Genomic DNA, 15,586 nt, shown 5'->3' with positions numbered 1-15,586 from the left:
TCCCCATTACATCCAGTGTCCCCATCACATCCACAGTGTCCCCATCACATCCACAGTGCCCTCATCACATCCACAGTGCCCCCTCTTCTGATCACATCCACAGTACCCCCATCACATTCACAGTGCCCCCATCACATCCACAGTGCCCCCTCTTCTGATCACATCCACAGTACCCCATCACATTCACAGTGCCCCCATCACATCCACAGTGCCCCCTCTTCTGATCACATCCACAGTGCCCCCATCACATCCACAGTGCCCCCATCACATCCACAGTGCCCCCTCTTCTGATCACATCCACAGTACCCCCATCACATTCACAGTGCCCCCATCACATCCACAGTGCCCCCTCTTCTGATCACATCCACAGTACCCCCATCACATCCACAATGCCCCCATCACATCCACAGTGTCCCCATTACATCCAGTGTCCCCATCACATCCACAGTGTCCCCATCACATCCACAGTGCCCTCATCACATCCACAGTGCCCCCTCTTCTGATCACATCCACAGTACCCCCATCACATTCACAGTGCCCCCATCGCATCCACAGTGCCCCCTCTTCTGATCACATCCACAGTGCCCCCATCACATCCACAGTGCCCCCATCACATCCACAGTGCCCCCTCTTCTGATCACATCCACAGTACCCCCATCACATTCACAGTGCCCCCATCACATCCACAGTGCCCCCTCTTCTGATCACATCCACAGTACCCCCATCACATCCACAATGCCCCCATCACATCCACAGTGTCCCCATTACATCCAGTGTCCCCATCACATCCACAGTGTCCCCATCACATCCACAGTGCCCTCATCACATCCACAGTGCCCCCTCTTCTGATCACATCCACAGTACCCCCATCACATTCACAGTGCCCCCATCGCATCCACAGTGCCCCCTCTTCTGATCACATCCACAGTACCCATGCCTTTCAGAATGGTGTGAAATCTGAGTGATGAGGCAGCTGTACTGGGGTACAGATATCTGGGATTCTCATTGGTTACAAGGATAACTGGACTTGTCCATCCACACCAGTTACAGAACTGGGGACTTTCATGCTACGTCTAGGTATTAATCTGTGTGGTTGGCACCCAGCTTTCCAAGGATGGGATAACATCATCTGCTTCTCCCAGTCTGATGTGCAGCGAGCACATCACCATATGGTGCGGCCGCTGGGTAATTGTCGCCGCTCGTGGTGTTCGGGCCTCAGATAAACACATCAGATGCAGACGCTCGTCCTATAACCGTGAATTAATATGGACACATAATATAAGACGCTCCATAAATCCACCCGGCATAAATAAAACAAAACTCGGTCCCGGACTCATAATAAGTGCAGATAATGGCCGAGCAGCTGCTGCCGCTTTACCCTCCATGCATCAGAAATTACCCGGCAGTGCTGAAATGGCCTCATTTACTGCTGCTTCTCCCTACAGGAGGAAAGTTTTGTTAGTGCAGGGTAATGAGGGATTAATATGTAGTACAGGTCTCCAGTAAATTGCTAAAATTTAAAGCAATACTGCTGTTGGTGTTTCTGCTTCTGAAATCCTCTGTGCTGCAGCAGAAAACTTGCACCATGTGACCTTGCAAAAAAATCAGAACACTCCCCTCCTGACATCCTCTGTGCTGCTGCGATACCCTGCATTATGAAACTCCCAGTCTGTGAGCTCCCACAAAATCAGCATACTTTTTTCCTGAAATAATCTGTGTTGCTGAGAAACCCTCCTTTCTGCACCTCTCAGCCTCTGACCTTCCATGAGATGAGCATGTTGCTCCTGAAATCATCTGTGCTGCTGGTGGACATTGTTTCCCTATATAACCCTCACAAGATTAGCAAACTCCTCTCCTGAAATACTTGGTTTTTCAGAGGGACATCCTCTTCCCCGCACCCTGCCTTATTTAACTCTCAGTCTGCAAATACTTCTCAGCTGAAATAATCTGTGCTGCTTGGAGAGACTGCATCTTCTCTCAGTCTTTGACATCTAACAAGACTAGTTTAGTCCTCTTCTGAAATACTCTGCACTGCTGGAGGCAATGCTCCACTTTCCAAAAATTGAGTGCGTGACCTTTCCAAAGATCCTATACTCTCCTGAAATACTCTGTGCTGCTGGGGGCATTGTTCCACTAAGTAACAAGAAGTGGATGACCTTTCACAAGATCATCCCACTCCTCTCCTAAGGGGAGACTCTGCAGTATGTAATGCTTTGTAAATTCCCTCCTGAAATACTCTGTGCTGCTATGGAATCATTCTCAAACAAAAACCCCTGATGACCAGATTACACGAGCAGCTATTGATGTTCTTGAGGTTTTGCCCTCACCTTCTCCCAGTCACTGATTCCCAATGCCCCTGCCCCTCGTTATATGATGTTAATTACATCCTGATTTACATTGCAGGTAATTGACGAGGTTACGCAGCTTCTGTTCTAATTAATATTCATTTTCTTTGAAGGGCAAATTATTTTTACTGGGCTGTAATCAGAGATTCCACATCAGGAACAGTAATGTAAATGTGAGAGATCGTCACTGTGAGCACAAGGGCGCGACCTGATTGAGGGATTATAAGTGGTAAACTAGAACCTCAGGAAAGACTGAGTCAGCTGTATAGTGAGCGCTGCTCTGAAGTATACACAATATCAGTGTAATATAAGTAATGTAATGGATGTACACAGTGACTCCACCAGCAGAATAGTGAGTGCAGCTCTGATCAGCTGTTGCTCACTGTGGTGATTGTGTGTGTGTGGTGGCTGCAGAACCTGCTGTGTGCTCCTGAGCTCCAGAGAACCAACACCTCTCCACCTGGGGACCTGCTCTCTCTCCTACCCAAGGGGGGAGTGGGTTTCCTGGGATGAGTGATGGAGACAAGTCTCAGGCTTCTGTTCCCTGAACCAGGCCGGCGGGGACCAGGAGAAACCAGAAACCGGCCTGCACATCGGAGGACTCAGGGGTGAGACGTTCCACCAGGAGTCGCAGCAATGTGGCTCCTACTCCCCCCGGGTCAGTGGAGACACAGAAAAGCCGCAAGGCTTACAACATGGAGGGTAAGTCAGACAGCGTGCATGATGACGCTCCTTCCGGAGGAAAGCTGAGTGCTCACGGAGGTGAGGCCGACCACACTGAGGAGGGTTGGGCACTGCAAAGTCCCCGGGAGTCTGTGTCCACCTATGCCTCCTGGGTCATGATCCACCTCTGTGAGTATGAAGATGCAAGTAACTCATCAGGAGGCTTCGGGAGGAGCTGCACTGCACAAGCGCCAAAGCTCCGGGTGCCTCCAGTCCGAGGAAGACTAAACTCCAGGCGGAGGTAAAGAGGCTCACAAGTGAAATTAATGTGCTTGAACTAAGGAAAGCTGTCATCAGAGAGCAGTGTGGTCATTTTAAGGAAAAACTGATAAATGAAGACCGATTCAAAGAGATAATAGAAAGCAAAGGCAGATGGGGCTGCAGCCTGAGAGCCAGATGGTTGATGAGAGTGATGATGACCAGTAGAAAGCCCCACCTGGCAGCCTGCAAAGTCACGTGCAGGCCACATGCAGCGAGCTCCCTGTAGGACAGGCGACAATGACATCCGGTCGAAGTTCTGCCGGCTCTGGGGAGGACAGTGACAGCAGCGGCCAGGGAGGGGCGCTAATGGCAGAAATAAAGCTCCTGGAGTCCCCAGTGTGCCTCCAAAACTTCCATCTTGGTGACGATCCACCAGAAGAGGCACCTGGCGGACAGAAAAAGGCTAAAAAGACCAAGCCAAAGCTGCAGGAAGCGGTAAGATACGTATATGCCCCCCTCCCTGTACCCCTGAGTTGGCGGCAGGCTCAGCTCACTGTATAAGCCTCGTTGCCCAGCCCAGCCCGGGTTCTGCTGTGGATCCGGTGCAAAGGCGCGGGGAGATTACAAAGCGAGGTAGTGAGGCGCAGAGCTCCGTCTCTGCTTCTAGTAGCGGAGACGTAGCCGGAGGTGCATCAGCCGAGAGGCTGGACAGTGAGGGTAGCCCGGCGGCGGGTGTTCGGTCAGGCTACGATGCTGTGGTGCGCTCCTCAGTGGGAGGGGGGAGCAGCCCGGTGTCGGGGGCAGCTCCGGTAGCCTCGGCACCTCTGAATGCTGTTGCTGCTGAGGAGCTCTTAGTTGAGGAGCGGCGGCAGTGTGAGGGGGCTGCCGGGGCTGAGCGTTCCAGTCCTTCTACCAAAGTGTTATTTTGTGTTGGCTCCGCTAGTCAGGAAGATCCTGATGCTAAAGATCAGTGGTGCCTCACAACAGCTAAGGATCAGCGGCGCATCGCTACAAATGTAAAACAGCGGAAATTACCGAATGATGATGTGGAAGTCACACATAAGACCAGGGGTGAGGTCGCCTCCAGTTCTATGGAGGTGACTGAGCTCCTTGTGCCTGATGATGCTGAGGTCAAAATGTCATCCACCGTTGTTACTGGTCCAGCAGGAGTGAATGTGGTGGTGGGTGTGAATGAGGCCAATTCATTGTCTAGTGGTGTGGTTGCTGGTTTGGTGGAGGGTAAGATGGAAGTGGGTAATGGTGATGCTGTTGAGGCTGATGTAGTCACTGGTCCGGTAGTCCCCCCGGTGATGGCAACGCCTGTCCAGAGTTATGCCAGTTTCACCTCCGGGGCAAATAGGGCATCTTCCTCCTCTTCGTCTCCGGGCTCTGGGGATGGCATGTTGCAACGGCGCCTTCTGGAGGCTCTAAAGAAGGGAGAGAGATCACTAATGGTAGAGGGTCGAGAGGTTGATCTATCCTTCTGGATAGAGAAGTATGGCCTTGGGGCCTTCCGAGAGCAAAAAGGGGGGGATACAGTGTGGTCCCTCCCAACAGCCGGGCCAGGCAGTGTGCGTAGGAATGTGGTCCGTCTTGGGTGGAGGGGCAGTGATGCATGTCCTCCAAGGTCTAAATTTGTGGTGCTCCAGCTGAGGATGGGCTTCAAGGCGATTGACATCTATGACTTGATACATCCCTATTCCATGCCTGAGTTTGATGTCAGCTTTGTTTGGCCGGAGGGGCTTGAGCTCTTCTGGTTGAATTATGAGTTGGCAAAAAATGAGCCCGGCTGGCGAAACTTTGCCGTTCTGGCAGTGTCTTGCCAAAACCAAATCAAGAAATTGACCATGATGACGCTTTCTTGTTATGACATCATGACGTGGCTTGGTCGGTATGGAGAGGTGGTGGAGATGCCAAAGAAAAACCACAATGAGTTTGCTATCTGGTCAGGGGCCTGGAGATTTATGGTAAAACTTAAGTGTTCAGGTGGTACGGTTGCCCACATTCCATCATCTGCATTCCTTGGTAGGGATCGTATCCTGGTCTTCTACCAAGGCAACCAAAGCTCTGTCACAAGTGCAGCGACCTCACACACTTCAGTTCAAACTGGACTGTGCAGAAATGTGCGTTGTGTGGGGGGTGTTGGCCATCTTGCTGCATCTTGTGTACAGATTAGGCGCCACTTGTGTGGTGAGTTAGGTCACCCATTCAGCCGTTGTCCTCGCTCCTTCGCTAATGCGGTCGAGACCCCGGTGGAAGAAAGCCGTGAGGCCGATTCTGCTGGGGAGGAGACTAGCAGGGGTGGGGGAGCTGAGGGGCCAGGGAAGAAAAGCAATAAAAAGACGCCTGCCCAGCTGAGGCGTCCAGACAAGCGCAGACAGGAGAGGGAGCGGGACGAGCCCCGGGCTACTGGGACAGCCCCTGTCCTGGATGCCAGTCTTGCTGCTGAGGCCCCAAGGGATGATGAGTTGGATGAGGAGGTCAGGAGGATCCACAGGGAGGAAACTGCCTCTGCCTCATAATCCTCCCATTATGAAAGTATGGATGAGGATAATAAGTGGTGGCTAGAGGACAAGTGTAAGCTCGGCACCAAAAAGAAGAGAAAGAAGGGAGATAAAACATCTTCTCCCGCTTTGACCAAGATACCTAAGGAAGGTAAAACAGACTCCCCTCTGGTTGGTCTTTCTAACTGGTTCCAAGTCCTTGAGAACATCACTTCCTCTGAGGAGGAGGCCGAGGGTGAGGTTCTGGATTCGGCGGAGCTTACCAGGGGCGCCGAGTCTCCTTCTCCTGGGGATGCAAGGTCCTTGGGGGGAGGGACTGGCCCTGAGTCCGGAGACGAGGACAAGAAAAGAAGGAAAAATGTGGGAATGGACACCTCTGTATCGCTAAAGAGGCGGAAGGATTCCTCTTCTGAGGCAGAGGATAAGGGGAGTGGTAAAAAGAAAGCCACCTATCTCAATCACCAATGATGGCGGTACCCACTCCGTTGACGTTGGCATCCATTAATGTCGCCAGCATTAAGTCAAATATGGCTAGATTTGCAGCCTTTGATTTTCTCAGCCGAGTTGAAGCTGACATTTTCTTTTTGCAAGAGACCAGGCTGCCAAACATGGCAGAGGTGTTTAAAGCTAAGAGGGAGTGGAGACTCGGGCCCTCCTATTGGTCTCTTGCAACCAAGCTGGATAGCGGAGTGGGTCCTTTTTATTGCACCGGTAGAATGTCGATGGGTTATTGAGTTAGAAATGGGGAGTTGCCTGATATTAGATGTCCTCATGAAGGGACAGGAGCTTCGGCTAATTAACATCTATGGTCCCCAATCTAAGTGGGACCGGAAGTTTCTCTTTATGAGGATCAAGCCCTACCTTTTTACGAGTCGGCAGGTCATCTTTGGAGGGGACTTCAACACTGTCACGAGGCCCCGGGATAGAAGAGGTTCCAGACACAAGCTGACTTATGATAGCGTCGCCCTTAATAGTATAGCTAGTGAGGCTCGCCTGGTGGATGTCCACATCCAGCACACCCCAGGCCACGAGGGGTTCACCTATCATAGAGGTAAATGTAGGTCCAAGATAGTCAGGTTTTATTTATAGGAAGAAGCCGTCTCTTCAGCAGTATCTGTTGTTGAAGTGGAGTGCTCCGATCACTGTTTGATTTTGTTTTCTCTGAATGTTACAGAGACCCCTGTATTGGAAGAGGCTTTTGGGGGCTCAATTAGCCTCTCTTGGAAGAAGCGGAGATAAGACAATCCTTTGAGGATTTTCTTCAGATTGGTGGGAGATGTTCAAGAATATGGTGACGAGATTCTTCCACCAGCTGTTGAGGCTCAGGAGTCTGGACAGGTACCGCCTGTATCAGGGCCTGAGGAGGAAACTCGAGCATCTTGTCTCAACTGGAGATCTCCAGAGTGAAATCTTTGCTAATGAGTTGTCAGTATGATAGACACGCATCTTTGTTTTTTGAGAGGGATTATGGGAAGTACCTGGCGCTCCCCCTGGGCCATGGGGTACTCGGTAGCCGGGCCGGTCAGTGCTGGGGGATGTCACAGTGGCAGTGACCCGGTCCGTGACCCAGGGCGGTCAATAAAAGGGGAAAAGTAAAAGGAGAATAAAGTTTTTACAGAGATAATGTTCGTGACGCCACCTGTGGTATGCGGCTATATGGAGCCGCCGCTGCGGTGCAGATCCTCTGGAGCTGATGGTGACGCAGCAGAGTTGGTTCAGCTCTCCACAGGCAGAACTTAGCTCCAGGGCAGGATATAGTAATGCTATGAGGTAGATGTTGTTGGTGCGGTGTAGTGCAGATGATGGCGCAGATAATGACCAGTCCACAGCTTAATGGCGGTTTCCTCTTATCTTTACTTGCGGTTTGTTAAGCAGCCTGGGGCACGGGTACTAGCTGGTAGTAGAGGTCCGGGCGGCCTGGAAGCAAGTTGGAGATCCACCTCGCCAGGTGAAGTTGTAGGCCTTCCCTCTGTGCTAATCTCTTTGGCCCTGCTGCTTGTAGCTATGCTGCGGCCCTCGTCCCTGAGTAAAATGTCTTTTTCCTCACCAGTATGGCAGGCAGCTCGGGCCTTCCTTAAGTGTCGCTCCCACGTGGCGATGCTGGGCCCTATGGTGCTGCTGTGTCGCCGGGCGTCGGATGGGGTCAGGAGACCTGCAGTCTCCTGCCCTCCGAATTCTGCTGCTGGGCCTTCAGTGCCCCACAACCTCGGACTCCAGTGTCCAGTTCTTCTGCGCTTCTCTCCTCTAGGGCGAGCTTATACACAGCTCCCTTCCCCAGGTCCTTCCTCGTCGCTGTCCTGTCTTCAACTCCTCTCAACTCACTCTTACTAACCCCGCCTTCAGATTCCAGTTGTCAAGGGGAGGAGCTCCCCTTTCTGGTCTAGAGCCAGGAAAGTGTTGCATGCTGGTAAACCTGACTAGGGGACCCCTCCTTGCTTCCAGGCATGGTATCACCCCTTGTGAGGGAGGCAATGCCACTGTGGCAACTGGACCCCTGGGTGTCACATTCCCCCCTAATTAAATTCAGTACTCCCGGACTGAGGATACCTTTTTGAATTAACAATTAACAACAATAACAATTCTCATTACCAACAATTTACAAAATTGAGTCTCAAAAAGCAAAAATCACAAAAACCCAACAAAAATTGGTAGCAGTCATTGCGGCGCTTAGTCTTTACGCCACTATCCAGGAATTGTCTTTTTCCGGATACCTGACGTTTGGTTGGTGGGAACCTCCTCAACCCACTTCGTGTATGGTCCCTGGGCATGGCTTCAGGGCACTCTGTCGGTGGGCCTGTTTTTTGGCCACGCCTGTGACGCACCCCCAGGGCCATGGGGTACTCGGCAGCCGGGCCTCTGGTTGCTGGGGGATATCACGGTAGCTGGCCCGGTCCGTGACCCAGGGTGGTCAGTAAAAGGGGGGATATTTTATAGGGGATTTGGGAAAGTTTGTGACGCCACCTGTGGAATGCGGCTAAGGGGTGCCGCCGCTGCGGAGCATTCTACTGGAGCTGGTGTTATGGCAGCAGGGATGGTGTGGCTCTCCACAGGTAGAGCTAGCTCCAGGGCAGCGTGGGGTGTAATGGATGGTGGTGCAGGGGAGAGACGGCAGGAGGGTCCCGGAGGAAAGACGTACACTCACACGGGGGTAAGCTTCAGTACCTTTACTGGTGATGCTGCAGGCACGGTCCAGGGTATTCCAGGTGAAAGGAGCACTTTTGGACTCTCCCCAGTGAGCGGGTATAGGGCCTCCAGATCAGTTGCTTTCTTCTCTAAGCTTCTGACCTGCCTGGAGCTAGGCCTAGCTTGGTTACTGTCTCTCTTGGCACCTGCTGACCTGGTGGTAGGGCCTTCTCTTTGGAGATCACTCTCCCTGGACGCTGGGACCTCCGTGACTCCTAGCCCTGGTACTGTAGCCAGCGTTTGGTGAACCTGGGACCTGTAGACCTCCAGGGGTTCCGGTGGTTCCTACTGAGTATAAATGTCCCTGTAGGCGCGGACCCGGTGTCCGGTATATATATATCGGGGTGAGCCTGGTATGCTCCTCTGTCCCCTTGCTACTTCTTTCTTCTCCTCTCGCCTTCGGCCCACTCAAGGCCCTCACTAGGCTTCAGTGCATGCTGTAGGCCTCAACTTGCCTCACCTAGCAGCCTGCATGCTGCTCTCTCACTCAGCACACTAAACTCTAAACTCTAGACTGAACTGCCTGGCTCCACCCTCCCTATATATATCCCTAACGGGCTCCCTCTACTGGTCTGAGGTGGTAGGGTGGAGGTGTGTGAATGTGTGAGGGCCTCCTGTGGAGAAGTCCATCCATGCACCCTTCTGGGTTCTGTGGCACCAATGCACAGCAGGGCGCCACACCTGCGGTTTATTTTCAAGGCCAACACTTAACTTTATTCAACATTGTCCTGACCACACCTAGTCCTGTTGTCCATTTGTCCATAAATTTAATAAGTATATATATCCAGGTTTACGTAACGGTTGCAAGTATATAACATATACTATTATTTTACTACTTTTTACTCCCTATAACGGGCAGGGAGCTGACCTATGGTACTATGGGTTGATCTACACAGTACATTTGTTAACAATGACCTACAAGGGTCTCTAGTGTCTGCCGCTGGTGTGGTGGGTTCAGTGTGGACTACACTACGGTTAATCTGAGGTAACACCAGTAGGCTTGGTAGTCTTCTACGAACTCTTTGACTCACCATGGGTATGAGAGATTCGCCGCTAGCAGGGGGTAGATTCACAGGTTCCACTGCTGATGAAGCATTTGTTTCTGGGGCCGACTGGTCTTTCTGCTGTTCTAGAGTCTCTGCAGCTTCCTGTGAGGCTACTTGGGGAAAGGTCAGGACAGGTACCACGATTGCTTGGTTCACCTGCGTCCAAGACCGGAGAAATTCTCCAAGGATGGTTTGAACCGTTTCTTCCACCGTTTCTGTGTGCTGGGGGCTGTTTTGGTCTTCCTCTTTGTGTCTCAATTGATCAGGGCATATCTTCCGGTGGTCTCTCTGAGACTGCTGTTGAAGTCTCTCCTCCATCTTTACTGATGAGGCATACATTGGTTTTGTCGAAATTTGAAGGTAAGATGGTGTATGGCTCAACCTCCCACTGATCATCTAATTTGTGAACTCGTCTTTTCCTTTTGAGTATCTGTTCTCCAGGTGTTAAAACTCCCATGTCTAAGTCAATGGGTAGCTTTCCAGGTCTTGCTCTCATCAGGTAGGCGGGTGTACAGTTGGTGGAGTTCACCGGGATGTGGTTATACAGGTCCACCAAATCAGGTAACTTCTCTGTCCACAGGCTACGTTCTTCAAGGGCAAGCGTCTTCAACAAGTCTATTACCACCTGGTTCATTTTCTCGCACAACACGTTGGTCTGGGGATGATACGGCATCATCCTTATTTTCTTGCAGCTGTACAAGTTACAGAATTCTTGAAACACTTCTGCTTCAAAGGCTGGGCCTTGGTCGGTAAGCACTCATTCAGGGTAGCCATGCGGGCGAAAAAAGTGTTGTTGAAACGCTTTGGCTGCCGTCTTAGCCGTCTGGTCCTTCACTGGCACTACTACCAGGAACCCGGGAGTAGTGGTCTACTATGGTGAGAGCGTAGACATAGCCTGACTGACTTGGGGCTAGCTTCACGTGGTCCAAGGCTACCAGTTCAAGTGGTTGTTTGGTGATTATGGGCTGCAGGGGAGCCCTCTGGCTATCACGGTCTTTCCGTTTCAGGTTGCATGGACCACATTCTCGACACCATCTCTCGATCGCTTTCCTCATGCCAACCCAGTAGAATCACTCACGTAGCAGGACTTCCAACTTCTTCCACCTGAAGTGTCCTGCTCCATCTTGGTACGCTTCTAAGACCATTGGCGCATCCCGCCTCCGGACTACCACCTGCCAGACCAGTTTGTGTGTCCGGGAGTTGATGCTTCTTCGACACAGCTTTCCCTCGTAGATGAACAGCTTACCCTTCTCCTTCCACAACTGTTGGGTCTCCTGTGGAGCATCTGGATCAGGGTGCGAGTCAGCTTGTGTCAGCAACTCCTTTACTAGGTGGACAGCTGGGTTGCTATCCTGCGTCTCTGCCCATCCATGGTGGGGCAATGGGTTAAACGTGGCCTCCCTGTTAGCGGAGCGCTTGTTCCTCACACATTGGGAGCACTGGGTCACCCTGTGACAATGGAAAGCGGGTATCTCTATCTCTTCCAACTCTTCCGGGTCTACTCCCCCATCTGGCACGTTGGGCATCCTGGACAACGCATCAGCATTAGCGTTTTTATGCCCCCCCCCGATACTTGATGGTAAACTCGTAGTTGGACAGTCGAGCCATCCATCGTTGTTCTAGGGCACCAAGCTTCGCAGTCTCCAGGTGCGTCAACAGGTTGTTATCCGTGAAGACTGTAAATATGGAGGAGGCGAGGTAGTGTTTGAAGCTCTCTGTTACAGCCCAGACTATGGCTAAAAACTCCAACTTAAAGGAACTATAGTTGTCGGGGTTCCTTTCTGTGGGACGGAGCTTCCTGCTGGCGTAGGCAATCACTCTCTCTCTGCCCTGCTGTACCTGGGACAGCACCGCTCCCAAATTCCACGTTGCTGGCATCCGCATAGAGTACAAAGGCTTGGCCATAGTCAGGGTAGGCCAGGACTTCGTCTCCCGTAAGAGCCACTTTCAGTCGAGTGAAGGATTCTTCTCCTGCTTTACTCCACTTGAACGGAGGATTCGGGTTCTTGGCCTTCTTGGACTGGCCCACTAGGAGGTCCTGCATGGGTGCCGCTATCTTGGTGAAACCCTTGATGAATCTCCTGTAGTAGCTTACCAGCCCGAGGAACTGCTGCACTTCCTTGATAGTGGAGGGTCTTGGCCAGTCCTTGATCACGGTGACTTTTTCAGGGTCTGGTGCTACACCTTCAGTGCTTACCACGTGACCTAGGTACTGCACCTTGGGCTTCAACAGGTGGCACTTGGACGGCTTTACTTTCAGGCCATAACCAGATAGGGCTTCAAACACCTCTGTCAGGTGCTCCAGGTGGTCTTTGTGGCGCCCCTGAGGGTTCGGTCGCCACAGGGGTACTGCATCTCTTTAATGAGGTATGGTATCTCTCCTTTGAGGTAAGGATGGTGCAGCTGTCAGGACCCTACCTCTGCATCCAACACTACATCTCTTCCACCTGTAGGGGGGCTTTAAGGCACCAGGGTGCTGCCCCAGCCGGGATAAGTGGAGATGGGGGAACCAAAAGTAAGGGGGAACCTAGTAGTGGGTAAGGGTGGAGGACACACTTAGAGGTTACACGTACAAAATTCATATTTAATAGCCAACCATCTTAAGTTCAAGGTCTTTGATTGTGATCTTCATCGCTGAACGTGGCTTTCTGTGTGAACCTGCAGTTGATGGGGACACGGTCCTCGTACTCTGGCCTTGAGACGAGGAACGAGCAAGAGTTAACAGCTGTCTCTGCCCGGTCAAGGTCCTTACTTAAGAAGGCCTGGAGGGGAGCGGAGAAGTAAAGCTCCGCGGGCAAAAGGATCCCAGGGGGATGCAGACGGAGCGGTATACGCCACCTGTCCTCATTATTCTGGCCTAGTCAGAGGGATTCCTGCTGCAAAAGGGGTACCGGCCCCCGATATCTGACTCTGTCACTTCAAATCTTAGTCGGAGAAGCCCGGAGGCTCAGCGGATCCCACCGGGTAACGGACGGAGTGGAGTCGCCACCCGTACCCTTGTTCTGTGCATAGTCCAGAGGAAGACCCGGCCTTAGTACACGCACCACATATGGACAGGAGAGGACCTAGTGGGAAAGTCTAGGAACACTCTGGTGCGGGGTCCTGACCAAAGCACCTGAACTACCTGGAGGTTGTCGGACCCCCGGTCCTGGTGGCCGCAGCACGCCGTGAGGAGCAGGGAGAAGCCTTGCAGCTGTGCATTCTACCGTGAGTAATGCTTGGAAGACTACCCCTATGGCCTCCAGTTCCTTATTGCAACGCGGCACCGTACGACACCGCACCACATCTCCCACTACAGTTCCCATCCTCCTGTTCTCTCTGCCCTGAGGCCCTGCTCCGCCTGTGAGGAGTAGTATCATCTCCTGCTGCCATTACATCCCGCCTCAGAGGACTGAACGCAGCGCTGGTGGGGGAATCACCAGACACCACAGGTGGCGTAGTCAATACAACCACTCGATTAACACCAACTCTGAAAGCCCATTACATCTTTTAATGTGACGGCCCTGGGCACGGGACAGGTCCAGGCCATGGCTACACCCCCCCCCCCAACATCTGACCCGGCTCCGAGTACCCCCATCTCCCAGGGCGGGGTGTGAGCGTCACACATCTTCGTATGTCTTTGAGTAGACAATTACGTCATCTAGGTACAGCAGAACGGTTTCAAAGTTTTTGTGTCCTAGGCAACACTTCATTAACCGCTGGAAAGTTCCCAGGGCGTTGCAGAGCCCGAATGGCATGCAGTTGAACTCGCTGAGGCCCATTGGTGTCGTAAACGCCGTCTTCTCTCTGTCCACCTCTGCCACGGGAACCTGCCAATACCCACTGGTGAGATCCAAAGTGGAGAAATAGTTAGCGGATCTTAGTGCAGCCAATGATTCCTCAATTTTGGGTAATGGGTAAGGGTCCTTATGTTTAATGCGGTTTGCGGTTAATCTGCCTATAATCAACACACATCCTCATTGTACCATCTTTCTTTCTAACAAGGACTAATGGAGCTGCCCAGGGGCTACAACTATCTCTGATCATCCCAGCCTCCTTCATCTCCCGTAACATTCCCTTGGCACATTGATAGTGAGCTGGGGGTACAGGATGGTACCTCTCTTTAATGGGCGGATGATCTCCTGTGGGGATATGATCTTGGACCCCTTTTACCTGCCCAAAGTCTAGTGGGTGTTTGCTAAAGACTCGCTCATATTCTTGGACCACCCGGTACACTCCATGCTTTTGGTGAAAAGGGGTGGAGTCAGTGTTTTCTTGTAGCTTCTGACACCAATCCTCCACCTACCCCTTGGAGCCATTATCCTCCGGCCGTTTGGATGGAGGCAAGGGTTCCACTGCCTTTATTGCATTGTTACTGACAGTGAACAGCTTAGCAAGGGTGGCATACCGGGGTAAATGGACCTCTTTCTCCCCACAATTCAGGATGCGTATCGGTACTCTCCCCTTGCGGACATCGACTACACCCCTGGCTGTCAAGATGGTGGGCCTACTATCAGAGTACACGGGTTCTACCAGGGCCTGATAATCTTGACCCCTGAGACCTATTGAGACCTATTGCTGCCCGACACCATATTAACATTTCACTCCTGGTTGACACTGCGGGTTCCTGAAAAGATCCAGATCAGGGATTCCGGAGGTCGTCAGATCCTTCTACTCGCACCTCTTGGGGAAGAGGGATCTGGATTGGGATGAGATGTCGGCTTTTCTGGCTGAAGCCGTCCCCGAACCAGGGGTAGACCCCTCTCTTGGCGCTTTCACAGAAATGATCAGGGAAGAGGAAGTTAAGTTGGCGATTGAAGGGCTTGCCCTAAAAAAGTCTCCCGGTCCAGATGGCTTAACATCTGAATTCTATAAGACCTTTAAGGACGCCTTGGTTCCCCTCTTGACTGAGGTATTCAGTGAGTGTCTTTCCTCAGGAACTCTGCCAAAGTCAATGAGGAGGTCTGCCCTGATCATCTTGTCAAAGGTTAAGGACCCATCTTGCATTGAGAATTGGCGTCCCATAGTGCTTCACAATGCAGAGAGGAAGGTTTTGGCAAAGGTGCTGTTTAATCGGCTGGTGAAATTTGCACCCCGGCTACTTTCGGGGGCTCAGCATTGCTCTGTTCCGGGACGTAGTACAATTAGTGCTATACTCTGTGTCCGAGAGGCGGTGGAGCAGGGTAGGGCTGGCCACTGGAAGGGGTACATGCTGTCATTAGACCAGGCAAAAGCGTTCGATCAGGTTAATCATGAGTACCTCTGGTCTGTCCTTCTGAGGTATGGCTTGCCGGGGGGGGGGGGTTTGTTGATTGGCTTAAGACCTTGTACGCTGGGGCAGAGAGTTTCCCGCTTGTGATCGGTTGGATTGGCAGCTCTTTTGAGGTTGGGTGTGGTGTTCGCCAGGGTTGTCCCTTGAGTCTGCTACTGTACGTATTTGCAATTGACCCACTTCTTAGGAGGGTGGAGCGTGGACTGTTGACTGGGACTGGGATGGAACGGGCAGCATCGGAAGCCACTCTGAGAGTGGTGGCATATGCCGATGACGTCACTGTTTTTGTTTCCACTGATGGGGAGGCAGAATGGCTGATGTCAGAGGTAAATC

This window comes from Phyllobates terribilis, unplaced genomic scaffold, assembly GCF_046119375.1.
Source record: "Phyllobates terribilis strain yellow unplaced genomic scaffold, ASM4611937v1 Scaffold_5__5_contigs__length_657084704, whole genome shotgun sequence".
NCBI lineage: Eukaryota > Metazoa > Chordata > Amphibia > Anura > Dendrobatidae > Phyllobates > Phyllobates terribilis.
This window is presented reverse-complemented; position numbering follows the sequence as displayed.